A 12,712-nucleotide genomic window follows, 5' to 3' on the forward strand; every position below is an offset into this window, starting at 1 on the left:
TTTATTTTCTTTTGGCTTGTCCCTGCCTCTTACCAAGCCCATTTACTTTTTTTAGAAGGGTATTGAAATGTGGTGAGAACTTTGGTGGTGGGAGGCTCTTTGGCTGATGAAGAGAGTTACCAAAATGGAGTGAGCTGGAATTTGCACTTTCCAAAATCCCAGGGCAATGTGCATCTTGCATTTGCACCTCAGTTCCAGACAGGGTAGATCTGAATTAGCACCTCCTGATTTCATGTCTTTTATTTAAGGCCAGGTTCTGTTTCTGTCATTCACCTTAATAATTAACAGATGCAGGTAGTGACATCATATATAAGAGCATGTGGGGTAATAAGGTGCTTTGTGAACGTGAGGCAGGACAAATGAATCCTCGTCTATTAAAAAGAGTTTGAACTAGGCTTTGATTTGAACCACAGTGCAGGCTCTTTTCAGCACCTCTGTAGTTTGAAAAAGCTATAGGTGGCTGACAGTCACCCTTTAAGAAACCCCTCAGCCTCAAGACTCCCCATTACAAAATAAAGATTATTGCACCAAAACTGCTAGCACGGGGTTTACTATCAGCCTGCCTAATTGTGAACTACATGATTTCATCCTAGGTAATTCCTGGCATGTGTTTGAGCCGGTAGGTTGAGAATTAAAACTGTTGATTATAGCACCAACCAGAAATGTTATTAACATGTAGAAACACTTAAAGATCAGTTTTTAAATGATCTGTATGCCTGCAGCCAAAGTTTAAATTACTTGAAATTCTTTCAAATCAAACTCCCACAATAAATGTGCTTTATAGAATAAAACCAGATTGTAATCAGTCAGAGAGAGAAGGGGAGCACTGAGGATTTCCATCTCCCCCACTAAAACTTCTGTGAACAGCTTCTGTTCTGTTTGGGTGGAAGTAGTTAGACCTTATTTTTCAGCAACCTGCATGCTTGCTTTTTCACTGCCAGTAATTATACGGAAAATGCAGCTGACTAATGATTGCTCATTTGCAGTGAATTTTTTATTCGAGGATAAAGCTTTCTTGGTTTTGCTGCAGAGGAATCCTTTGGCAGCTGAAGTCAGTTTTGTAAAATGCTGAAGGGCATCTTGTTTTTGGAGCTTCCTTGTTCCTAAATCTAAACCCAAGAGGGGGATTTGTGATTCTGACTCCTGGCTCTTTTTTTTTTTTTTATTTCTGCTTCATGGGCACTTCTAGTCAAGTACACAGGTATAGCACTGCTTGCTGCAGAAATGCTTGAGACAGCTTTCTTAGTGCTGCTCAACCCTCAGTTTGGGTAGCAACTGCAGTGGGATTCAGGATTTTGCTGAGCAGACTGTCAGATAGTCTTAGTTGCCTCAGTCCTGGGGAAAAGGATGATCATCTCACAACTGTGCAGGGTGAAGAGCCATGTCTACAAACAAAACTGTTTCATAGAATATGACCCCATGGCAGGCTTCGGAAGCCCTCCAGCCCCTCCTTCTCCTCTACCCCTCCCAGCTGAAAAAAAACTTTGGGGTTTTATTCACTGCAAAATATATTCTGTTGGTGCAGCACTGTGTGTGATTTCAAGCTACAGGCTTTTCTTCAGGACTGCACAAACAAGTGACAATTACTCCTTTGGCACCATGATGTCATATAACCTGATCCCTTAGCCTTGCTGAGGTGTGCATGTGTTAGGGAGATAAACAAGTCAATTAAAAACGCATTCTCTTGTAGATGAAATAACCTTGGTAAACTTGTGTTTCTGGAAAGAAAAAAACTAAAAAAGCCCAACCCAAGACTCTTGAATCCCAAACTGCACTTTCCTGGCAATTGGAGAGGAAGGGGATGAAACGTGATGCCAAGGAAAAATTATTAAGAAGGGAAAAAAATAATACTCTTCATCCTGAAATGATTGTGTTGAAATTTGGAAATGTATGAGTGAGCTCTGTGACTAATAGCATAATGCATACCAAAAGAATTAGTAATAATCAGTTCTTTATTCTTAAAATTTTGGCTAAGATTTCTATGAAAAACTTGCTAATTTAATAAGTGACAGTCTAGCTAACAACTTAACTAGCTTGTAACTTTCCTAGTCTTTCAGTAGAAGCAAATGTTGAAAATTAGTAACACAATGAGACAAACTGAAATCAAAGTGTAAGAAAAGTGGGGTATAAATGACCTGTAATATGGTGTAATTCCCCTGGAACAGGAGAAACAGCTGAGGAAAATTTCTTAAGAAAACCCAAACAAGAAACCAAAAAAACCTTTAAATCAGGCCAGTTCTGCCACTGACATTTGCTTTTCCCAATCTTTTTAACAGTTATGTTCTTGATACCAGTTTCCATGCCTCCATTTTGGCTTTTTTGACACCTGAATTAAACAAATGTAGGCTATTAGAGTGAAATTTTGATCCTCTAGAGATGCCTTGCCAGAGGCCTCTATACAAGTTTGAAACTCTCGGCCGTATTTGACTTGTAAAGTTTTATGTGTATTGGTGAGTGCATGCAAATGTGTGGAAAATTACATTTACAGTGATGGTAGTATAAATTCTGAGAAATTAATTTGATATTATTTGCGCTGATACAAATGAGCAGAATCTGTTTCTTAAGGACCTAGATAGGGCTGACTTCTGTGCCGAGAGGTGTCATTTATTCTTTATATTACTCAATTTAAATTTGTTTAGACTCCTCTCAAAAACTGGCTCGATACAGGAGTAGATCCCATTGTTCTGATTTTCCTGCCTCCTTCACCCAGCATCTGTAGCCAGTAGGGCAAAAGGAAATAACCTTGGTGTGGCAGCTTGTGGAATAGGTAATAGGTTAGTTGCTACTGTGCTTATTTCTGCTCAGGAGGTTAAAGCATTGCAAAGCTGCTGCTGACATCATTCCAAGCACACAAAAGCTGACGTCAGTGGCACAGTCTATTGCAAGGTGTTTATCTCCATCTGATTAGGCTGGCAAAATGTGTACTGGGAGAGCAGTACACAAAGAAGGAAACTGTTTGTCCATGCTTCCCACTTGCCCTGACATCAGTCAGTCCTGGAAAGACTGAAACATATTGATAAGGCTCCTGTAAAAATCTGTGGTGCTACTATTGGGAGGGACTTTTTTCCATCTAAATCTCCAAGCATCAGTGTTGAGCACATAATTTATTGCAGGTGCATGTTGGGCAGCCCCTCCTTACAGGGGAGTCCAGGTCTGAACTTCTGGCATTCTCAAAGCCTATCAAAGTGACAAAATAAGAAGGGATGCTATGACACAGAGTATAAACATTCCTCTTCTGCCCACTGCTCACCTAAGTGTGGGCCATTGGTCAGCAGAGAATGGCTGCTGGCTGGCTGGAGGGAGGCTGCTGGCTCTGGCTGTTGCCCTCCCTGCAGCCGCTGCCCATTTTCCCGCCAGTTGCCTCATCTGCTGACTGTGCAGAACACACAGACAGCACCAGCTGCTGCCATGAGAGACCAAGCCACGCTGCCTCTGTTTCCCCCATCTGCTGGGATGTGCTGTAGATGGGGAGTAAAGCAACAGAAAGCAAATATCTTCCTTCAGCTGTGACCAAACGTACCCTTGTAAACAGAGACTTCCACCCATAACCAAAAATCACAGAATGTGCTGAATTGGAAGGGACCCACAAGGATCATTGAGTCCAACTCCTGGCCCTACAGAGCACCATCCCCAAGAGTCACACCCTGTGCCTGAGAGTGTTGTCCTAACACTTCTTGAACTATGTCAGGCTTAGTGTTGCAACCATTTCTCTGGGGAGCTGTTCCAGTGCCCAGCCATCCTCTGGGTGAAGAACCTTTTCCTGATATCCAACCTAAACCTCCCCTGAAACAACTTTAGACCATTCCCTCAGGTCCTGTCACTGGTTACCAGAGAGACGAGAGCAGTGCCTGCCCCTCCTCTTCCCCTCTCTAGGAAGTTGTAACTGCAACTGGGTCTCCTCTCAGTCTCCTCCAGGCTGAACAGACCAAGTAAGATGACACCTAGCAATAGTGTGCTCTATGGATCAAGTCAAATTCTTCAAGGTATGGGGCAGAGCTGGCTAAGTGTCTGATTTCTACTCATGCTGAGACCTGACCCTTTTTTTTAATTCCAAGTGAGTTCATTGTTTCTCTCATAACAGTGTAGGGTTAAAATTTGGTCTAATTCAGTCCCTGGAAGTAATGAAAAAATTTAGACAGAATTAGAATATCATAGGTTGAAAAAGGTGTCAGATTCCATGCATTTGTGGTTTAATTTTAAAAGCTCAGTATCCACCTGCTAGAAGAGGAGAGTTCTAGCTTACTGGTCATCAATGCACATTTTATTGCTTCATATTGTGTTGATTTCTACTTCCTCCTATGTGTAATCACCACAACAGAAGATTATTGGTAATTTCTAAGTGTTTGTAATTACTAATTTTAGTTTTCACATTAGCAAAAATGTGTCTGATCCGTGCAAACAGCCTTTAGAGCTGCTGTAAGATGGAGTGTATCTGTGGGTAAAAATTGCAGCTCTTTTGGATACTGAGTTTCTGACAGGGCTCCAGCTGCATTAGGGTAAAAGGACTTTACTACATACAAACTTTTTATTAGAATAAACGTTGCTTCAAAAATTACATAACATGCCTACTCTCCTTGGTAGCTCAAATCAAGACCAATCAAATCAGGATGCCCAAGATGAGTAAGTACATGCATATTTTACCAGTTGTTACTTTTTAAAAACTCTCTAATTCAGTCAAAGGAACAGATCTTGGAAGAGCAATAGCCTGATTGCAACAGAGAATTTATGGCAGAGAAAAAAATCTTTTTTTTCCTTTTTTTTCTATTCAACTTGACGAGAAATGTTGACAAATCCATTTTCTTGGTACTGTGTAGATTATTGAGTCTTTGCCCTGTCTGAGGAGCTGCTAACATGAATAACCAGTGATCTCATGTAACCTCAGGACAGCAGTGAGATTTGTCAGAAAGTTCGCAGTGTGCTGTCTTTAATTTAAAAAAGGAACATCAGCAACATGAATGCATGATTCAGAGAAATCCAGTGACATTTGGCTATCGTCTGCAGCTGATAAAACTGGAGTAGTCAATGTTGCCTGATTTCATCCCTGCTGATTGATCAGGCCATGAGGATAACCCACATTTTCCTGCTGGATTAAACTTTTCCTGGATAAATTTAGCTTTGTGTAGACAGCCAGGACAAGGTCAAGGTTGCATTTATGTCCTCAGAGCACATGAGATGCAGAGCGATTGTGCCCTTCCTCTTTTTTTTTCCCCCGTTATGAGTGGTCTTTCTGCATAGGTAAAGGTAGGGAAGATAATGTCCTTTGCTCCTTGTGTAGTAGAAACATTGTTGAGCTGTTCCAGAATAATAGTCATGCCAACCTATCAAGGGCCAAGTGGTATTTTGAGTTCTACTTATTTGCTATTTAAGCAAGAGGGGGCTGTACCTTATATTTTCCATCAAGCATGCTGGGATTGTACAACTGATTTTGAAAAAATACTACGATTTAACAATATCTGCTCCTTCTTCCACAGTTCTTTTTCAACAGCACCATCACCATTTTCTGTAGTTAGTAATTTTTGGGGAAATTAAGTTTTTAAGTTTTGGATAGTCTTGCCTATAAATAAGCCTTGAAGCTAAAACCCATAACAAATACAGGGTATTTTATGCAAGCAATCATAGATATTTGGTAATCTGTTTTCTAAAATTACAAAACAAAAATGAAAATCCCTTGGTCATTCTGTTTAAATAGTTTTATCTCCTGATTTTTTCCACACTGCCAATACACTTTGCTTTTATTTAGGACAACTGCAATTGTAAGTGACACTTGTTACCATGGGGCTTATGCTGCCAGGTCACTCAGAGTGCATTTAGAGGCCACCATGGTGAGCGCACCATAGAAGTAAGAGAGAAATGTGGGTGCTGTGTATTATACCCAAAGGCTATCTATCTCAGAAACACCAGACTTTTTTAAAGAGTAGAAGGCTTCCCATCTTTTTTCTAATAGTAGATGGGATTAAGAGACTCTGAATGTTGCCGCTCCCATCCATAAGTAATGTTTCCAATGCCAATTGTTCAGGGAAGTGGAAAGAAGTGTCTAAACCACATTTTTCTATACTTCTTTGCAACTTCTTGACACCATCAATTTACTGTGAGTTCCAGTCAGCTGAATCAATAACAGATATAATCCCCAGAGACCTGGGAAAGACCTTCTTTCAGCAGGTTAGTAGATAAGCTATAGGCTTCATTGTCTGGGATGGAATCATCATGCTCTTGCTGCAGAACTAGACCAAAGACTCTGGTATTTAGGACAGTTTTAAAGCTTGTTCCAAGATTGTTTTTACAGGAAAAGGTTACCCTGTCAGAGCACAGCAGGGGAGATTGACCGCACTTCTGAAGTCAGTATAGTCAAGCCCAAGCTTTGTTCTGCTCAGCTCTTAAATCAAGTTCCTTGCAGAGAAACCCACTACAGCTTTACATTTAACAAGGAGGACAAAGACAAGATTCAGACTATCTAATGCTATTGAAGCTGGAAGTAATGGGCTTACACAAATGGAATTTGGGGGTAGGATTTGTCCAGCTAAATGTTGACAACTATATTTCTCTCTGCTGGCTATAAAAGGAGCTCAGCATGCCTAGCTCAGGCATGGATGTCTCAAGTTAAATGGGAATAATCTTCCCTGCTTGCCAGAGCCCAAGTTGTTTGCATACACAGAAAAGTCTTTTTTCCTTTGAGATACACCAGGTATCCAAGACATCCACACAAGACTTGCAGATGAGAGACAGAGGCTGTGGAAGAAGGATCTCTTGTGAAGAGACAGATGGAGATGTGGTGGGGTGCCCTCAAGCATCTCAAATGGCAGTGAGTGGACACATCTTTATGGACATCTATGTAGGGTGGTCCAGAAGACTTTAACTTTTATAAACCTAAGTCTCAGAACAGGATTCTCTTGTTTGCTTGAGAGTTTCCTAGGTGTCAGCCCTTGGGTGTTTAAAAAAATGTAAATCCATGTGTAATTTACGTGGGAAAATGCTCTCCTTCCCTCTTTGGAAATGGTCACTTGTGAAACAAGCTGGCAAATGTTGTTGGCCCAGAAGGGTTTCAGGCCAAAGGAGCGTGACACTTATATAACACGTGAGTAAGAGCTCAGCCATGGACACACATGGCTGCTTTAAGCCTTCTACATCTAGCAGTCACTGGACAAAATACAGAAATAAACCCAAATGCAGAGAGAGCATAAATCAGCATAATAAAAAATAGTAATGATGAATGTTGATACATCAAGATATACTGGGAGACTGGATAAAAGATCAAGAACAAATGCATTTATTTACTTTTTATAGCATGTCACTATTTTATTTTCCTCTCGTTACCCCTCCATGTAGGATGTGCTACATGGAGCAGACTAAACCACCTGTTCAGTAGAGAAATTAAGTGCTTTAGAAAAGCATTTTCCATTTCTCCCCTTTAGTGTCCACCAGTGGATGTTCTCTCTGTCCCCAGAAGCAGCTGATGCAACTCAAATAGCTCATTAAAAGTGCCTTGTGATCCTTTCTGTTGTGTACATGGCACTTTAACCTGTTTGCTCTTGGACTTTCTCCTCTAACAACTTCCCTCAAACACAAGTTGCTTTTTATTTGGGAGAGAGATTTGCGTGTTGTCAGAGATGAAGATTCAAATTGGGCACAGCATCATAAACATAACACTTGCAAATCTCTCTGGTTTTAGGCAGTAGGAAAATGAGTTCCTAGCATTTGCTAGTACTTCTCCAGACAAGTGTGTTCATTAAACAATGTTAATGTTTTTCTTCTCTTAAAAGCCAAGCTATGGTATGAGGCAGCCTTGTGTTTAGCAGTTGCTCACTGACTAAAAATCCTATGGCAACCAATAAATGGAAGCCAAAAAATGTTGCAATATTATTTTAGAGGACTCGTCTGCTTATTTTTACAGTTAGCCTTGCATAACCTTCTGCATTTTTGGACTCTGTCTTATGTAGAATATTTCTTAAAGTTTCCATTTATTTCAATTGTGCACTGCACATTAGGAAAACTCCTAAAAGAATTAGAAAAAATGAGTCACAAATACTTTCCCTTTATGATGTTATCCTGCCCTTCTATAACCTATTTATGTACTGCCCTTACATAATATTTATTTGGTGTTACAGTTTTGCTAGGAATCTAACACTATTTTTTTTAGTCAACAAAGCAAAGATGAAAACAGTGTCATGATGGTAGCTTGAAATGTGTTTGCTCCCTGGGATTTAACCATGTGGACACAACAGATATCTGGCTTCCAGCTGAAAACCAGAGCTGGATTTCCAGCTTGAGCCATCACATACCTATCTCAAGAGTGTGTAGGGTTTGAGATGGTCTTTTTCTTTCAGGGTGGTTGTGGAGATGTATTTTTATAAGCAATGAAAAGCAGTGTAATGGTAGGTTTAAAATTATGTGTGAAAAAATCCATTCAGTATCAGTGCAGCTCAAGTGTTAGTGTATGCTCATCTCTGTGTTACCCTGGCACAGCTAATAGTTACCAACAGAATATCAAAGACTACATCTGTAAGATTCGGCCTTGATAGATATAATGCCCTAGAAATTATATATTTCACTCTCTCCTCCCACAAAAATAGCCACAAAATCCCTGCAGCCTGTTCCTCTGTAGCCAGCAGTGTAGCAGTACATGAATTCCTTCAAGCTGGGTCTCTATAGGTTGACTGGTTCATGCCCGATGTTGCAACCCCATCACTCATGACAAATTACACATGCAACTCTTGCAAAATTGTATTCTGAATAAATAAAGGCTTGGAACTTTATCCCTGTCTTTCTTCAGTGAAAGATGGTAGCATGGAAATGGACAGGTTTGCGCACTGGCATGTGAGCATGAGGCTGTGTGTGCACCTGCAAAAATGAACAGTCCCAAATGGGAGAGGCGGTGGGCATGCACCATTCTGCTTCTGTGCACCAAGCTGGGTAAGAAGATGAAACAGGAAGTTACGACGTATTCCTCAGCTGTTTCAGAGCAACACAGCTTATTTCTCCAGCAAGAAGAGCTGGGAAAGGTTTGTTGCTTCTGTAGGCTGGCGGTTTGCAACAAGCAACACTGTCAGTTTGAAAGGGAGGGAGCTGATGGGAGGTGGGAGCACCCTGTCCTTCACCTTTTTGGGAAATCCTTGCCCATGCAAATATACAGGTTTTATAATTGACAATTTGTGTTACCTTGTATAACAGGGGAAGCAACCAGTTCAGTTCTTAGATTCCTTAAATACCCTCAGGTGGGTTTTAGCACACAGAGCTTTAGGTTTCTGCAGGAAGGATGTCTTAGTTCTTAACAGTTCATGAAGACCCAATCTGCCCAGGCTGTGGAGCCCAGAGAGCGATTAATCTCATCCCAAAGCAGACACTGATACTTGATCAGATGAGTGCTGACCTACACCCATTGCCTGAGAACTGTTTTGTTATTTAAAACAGTAACCAAAACATGTAGTTCAAATATACAACTGTATCCTACTTTTAGCCTGACACAAACAGTAAGAAAATAAATGTATGAATTCACATTTCCATTGGTTTCTACGGCACTGCAACAAGAACATCAAACATAGGAAATAAAATAACCATGTGTGTGGTAGCCACTTAGCCTGTGCTACAAGGGGCAAAGAGAGCGCTCGGGTAAGACAGTCGCTAGTAACAGAGACTTCTGCAGGTTAGGGTGAGAAGAGAAGCCTGTCCCCGAATGCTCTGTGTTGCTGTGTTAATGTACCCCAGTTCTTTGTCCCCACCCCCTTGCTACCTTATATGTTTCATATCCCCAAAAGTTCTCCACTCCAGGTTTCCTCCACTGGCCTTTGCCCCTTGCCACTCCCCCAGAGCCTCTCCATTGGCTCCCATTCCCTAGTCCAACCTGTGTACCGCCCCCGTGCCCTCAGATCATTGGTCCCTGATGCTCGCCCCGCTCCCCTACTTAAACCTGGACTCTGCATTGTTTCTGTCTTTGCCCTTGGAATCCTTCACAATGTGGAAGCAGTAAACTGCTCCTGTGGAACTCTATGCAGAGCCCCTTCCTGCCTCTTTGTCGTCAACTCCTGTTACTGAAGCTGTCCGTGTGTTTGTGCGTGCACGCCTGGGTGAGCGTGTGGCCTGTCCTGCTGAGCGGCTTCGCTTTGGAGATGCTTTGGAGATGCTTTGGAGAGATCGCTGCATCCTTGCGCTCCAGCACAGAGCCTGCGGAGCTTGGGATAGCGATACATGTGTGCAAACAGATATTTTATACATTCAAAGATATTTTATAAATTTAAAGATAATGAGGTAGAACGTATCTATTCATGTGCTGATCCTATTAAAATGTGAACTTGAGTTGCAAGTTCTTTGGGACGAGGACAGGAGGACTTTTCTCTATCTTTGTATATAGCAGCATAATAAATTCTGGATATGCCTAGGACTGGGGGTCCTTCTGACTACTGAAGTCAAATGAATATATTGGACTTGTTGAATAGTTTTAGGATCAAGTACAGTATGTCCTATCTTATGATATCAGCAGCCTCATGCTGTTATTCAGACAAGGCCTCTGCTCTTTTCTAATTGAATTCTTCGTGGGTTTTTTGTACAAATTTTATCTATGAACTTTAGCTGCAACTGACCTAATATTGCAAAACCCATTTCTCACAGAACCTAAGCAGGTTTTAACCCAGCTTTTGAAAGGAAAGCAAAATACAATAATCTACTTCAGCAACTAGACTCAGAAAACAATCTATTAAGGGTAAATGAAAACAAATAATTTTCCTTCTGTGGTCTTTCTCTGATAAAAGATCACATAAAAATCTCACAAACTGAGGTATTATTTGTCATTTTAGATGCTCCATGTATACCTTGGATAATATCAGTTCAGCAAAAACATACAGTATATTTTCTGAAGGCTTTCTTTAAAGCAGTAATTTTTAATTACATCAAACATTGGATTACATTACACACTATATTACTATACTTCAGAGCAAGCAATCATGTTCTTCAGATTTATAAGATAAAAAAGAAATTTTTTTCAAAAGTTTAAATTTACTGGTTTGGTAAGCATGGTTTACTGGTTTATGAAACCAAACTGAGTGAGACAATGTCAACAGGGATCCTTTCTGATCCACACTGATGTTTTGTTGGGTTTATTGCTATTGTTAATTTTGTGAATATACTTATTTATTTATTTATGCTCAGTCCAGACAAGTAGTGGAAATACTGCCAGGAACAAATCTTTTTTGTTGATAGTCATAGCCTTGAATTTCTGTTAGGAAGGTGCCTGTGTTACTCAGTGAGCTGCCTACATTTATTCATCTCCAGTGTTTGGCCATTTCAAGTACTCCAGAGCAAGAATTCTCTCTCCAAGGATACTCAGGCTGCAGTCAGTATGCAAAGCCCCTCTTCGGGGTCTCAAAGCATCTTCTTACCTAAAGCCAGCACTGGGAGACCCAGGTGGGCACCACTGTGTGAAGGGCTGTGGAGTTTAGGAGAGTCCTAAGAGGATGTGTTTCAGCTCAGTTCTGCTACATACTCCCAATCCAGCCTTTAGATGGTTTCACACAAAAAAAAGTGTTGCAAGGGCAAACTCAGTACCTTCATGAGGTGGAGGTATGATGTCCTCTTGTTTATAACCCTGTATGGTGTTCCTTGCAATAGGAAATGCTATTGTAAAGGAATATTGTTGCAAATTACTTGTACTTAGTGTTTGATAGAGATTATTGCAACACACATTTCCTGATCTATTAATTATGGTAGGTTAATTATAACAAATCCCCCTTCCTTACTCGGATGAACAGCCTTCATGAAGGGGAGCTTGTGAAACAGGGGAAGAGTAAATATGAATTTATTTTTAAAAAAGAGTGAAATTAGACAAAGAGAGAGGAATGCAGAGCACTCTCTCCTTCCTTCTCATAGCCCAATACATTCCATGGTCCCTCTTTTTTGTTGCTACTCTGTCACTTGTCCCACCTCCCATTGCAATGCACAATTCCCAGTCAACACATTCAAGAATTTCATACATTTACTCTCATATTTTAACAAAAGATTTGTAGTTTCAGGGGTTTTTTTAAGACCTCATCTTCTGGAGTGTTTTTTTCTGCCCCTGGTTTAAACTTTGTATTAATGTCTCTTATGATTTTGCAGTGAAACTAAAATGACAAAATGCAGTAAAGTATTTTCAGATGTGGTTTTTTTTTTTTTAAGTTCAGCGTTTTTAAACAACCTGTGTGTGTTTTGGAGGCCTGACTTGTTTGTTATTTTTGGTGCTGAAGTTGAACTGCACTACAAAAGCCAAGAAATGTTGTAAGCACAACTCTAACTACTGTGTTGTAATCTTATTTCATTCAGCTGCTGCGGGCTTATATGGCCACTGAAAGGAATGCAGGCCTGGCTGAGTACTTTTCCAGTGAAAAAAAAATGTTAATTTGTTCCATGCCATCACCATTTTTTTGTGTACCTATGTCCAAAGTCAACTTTTGTTGATGGACAGAGGAGGAAACTAAAGTTTTGTGTAATTTCTAGGCCTCTCAGAAATTATATTCTTTAAGAGCAGTGGATTTTAAAAGTTTTGTGGTTAAGTGGTTTTAATAATATACATCATTGTTTTGCAACTCAGTATTCCTCTGCAAAATACCCCAAATGTCAGAAATAAATGAAAATAATGCATATTATCAGAGCAACTTGAAAAGCACTTAGCTGGCCATTTCACACCAGGAACCTACAGGAATAATGCTGTTTTGATCCCATTTCTGGCCCATGCCATGTTGGAAATAGC

The sequence above is a fragment of the Aphelocoma coerulescens genome, chromosome 3, assembly GCF_041296385.1.
Source record: "Aphelocoma coerulescens isolate FSJ_1873_10779 chromosome 3, UR_Acoe_1.0, whole genome shotgun sequence".
NCBI lineage: Eukaryota > Metazoa > Chordata > Aves > Passeriformes > Corvidae > Aphelocoma > Aphelocoma coerulescens.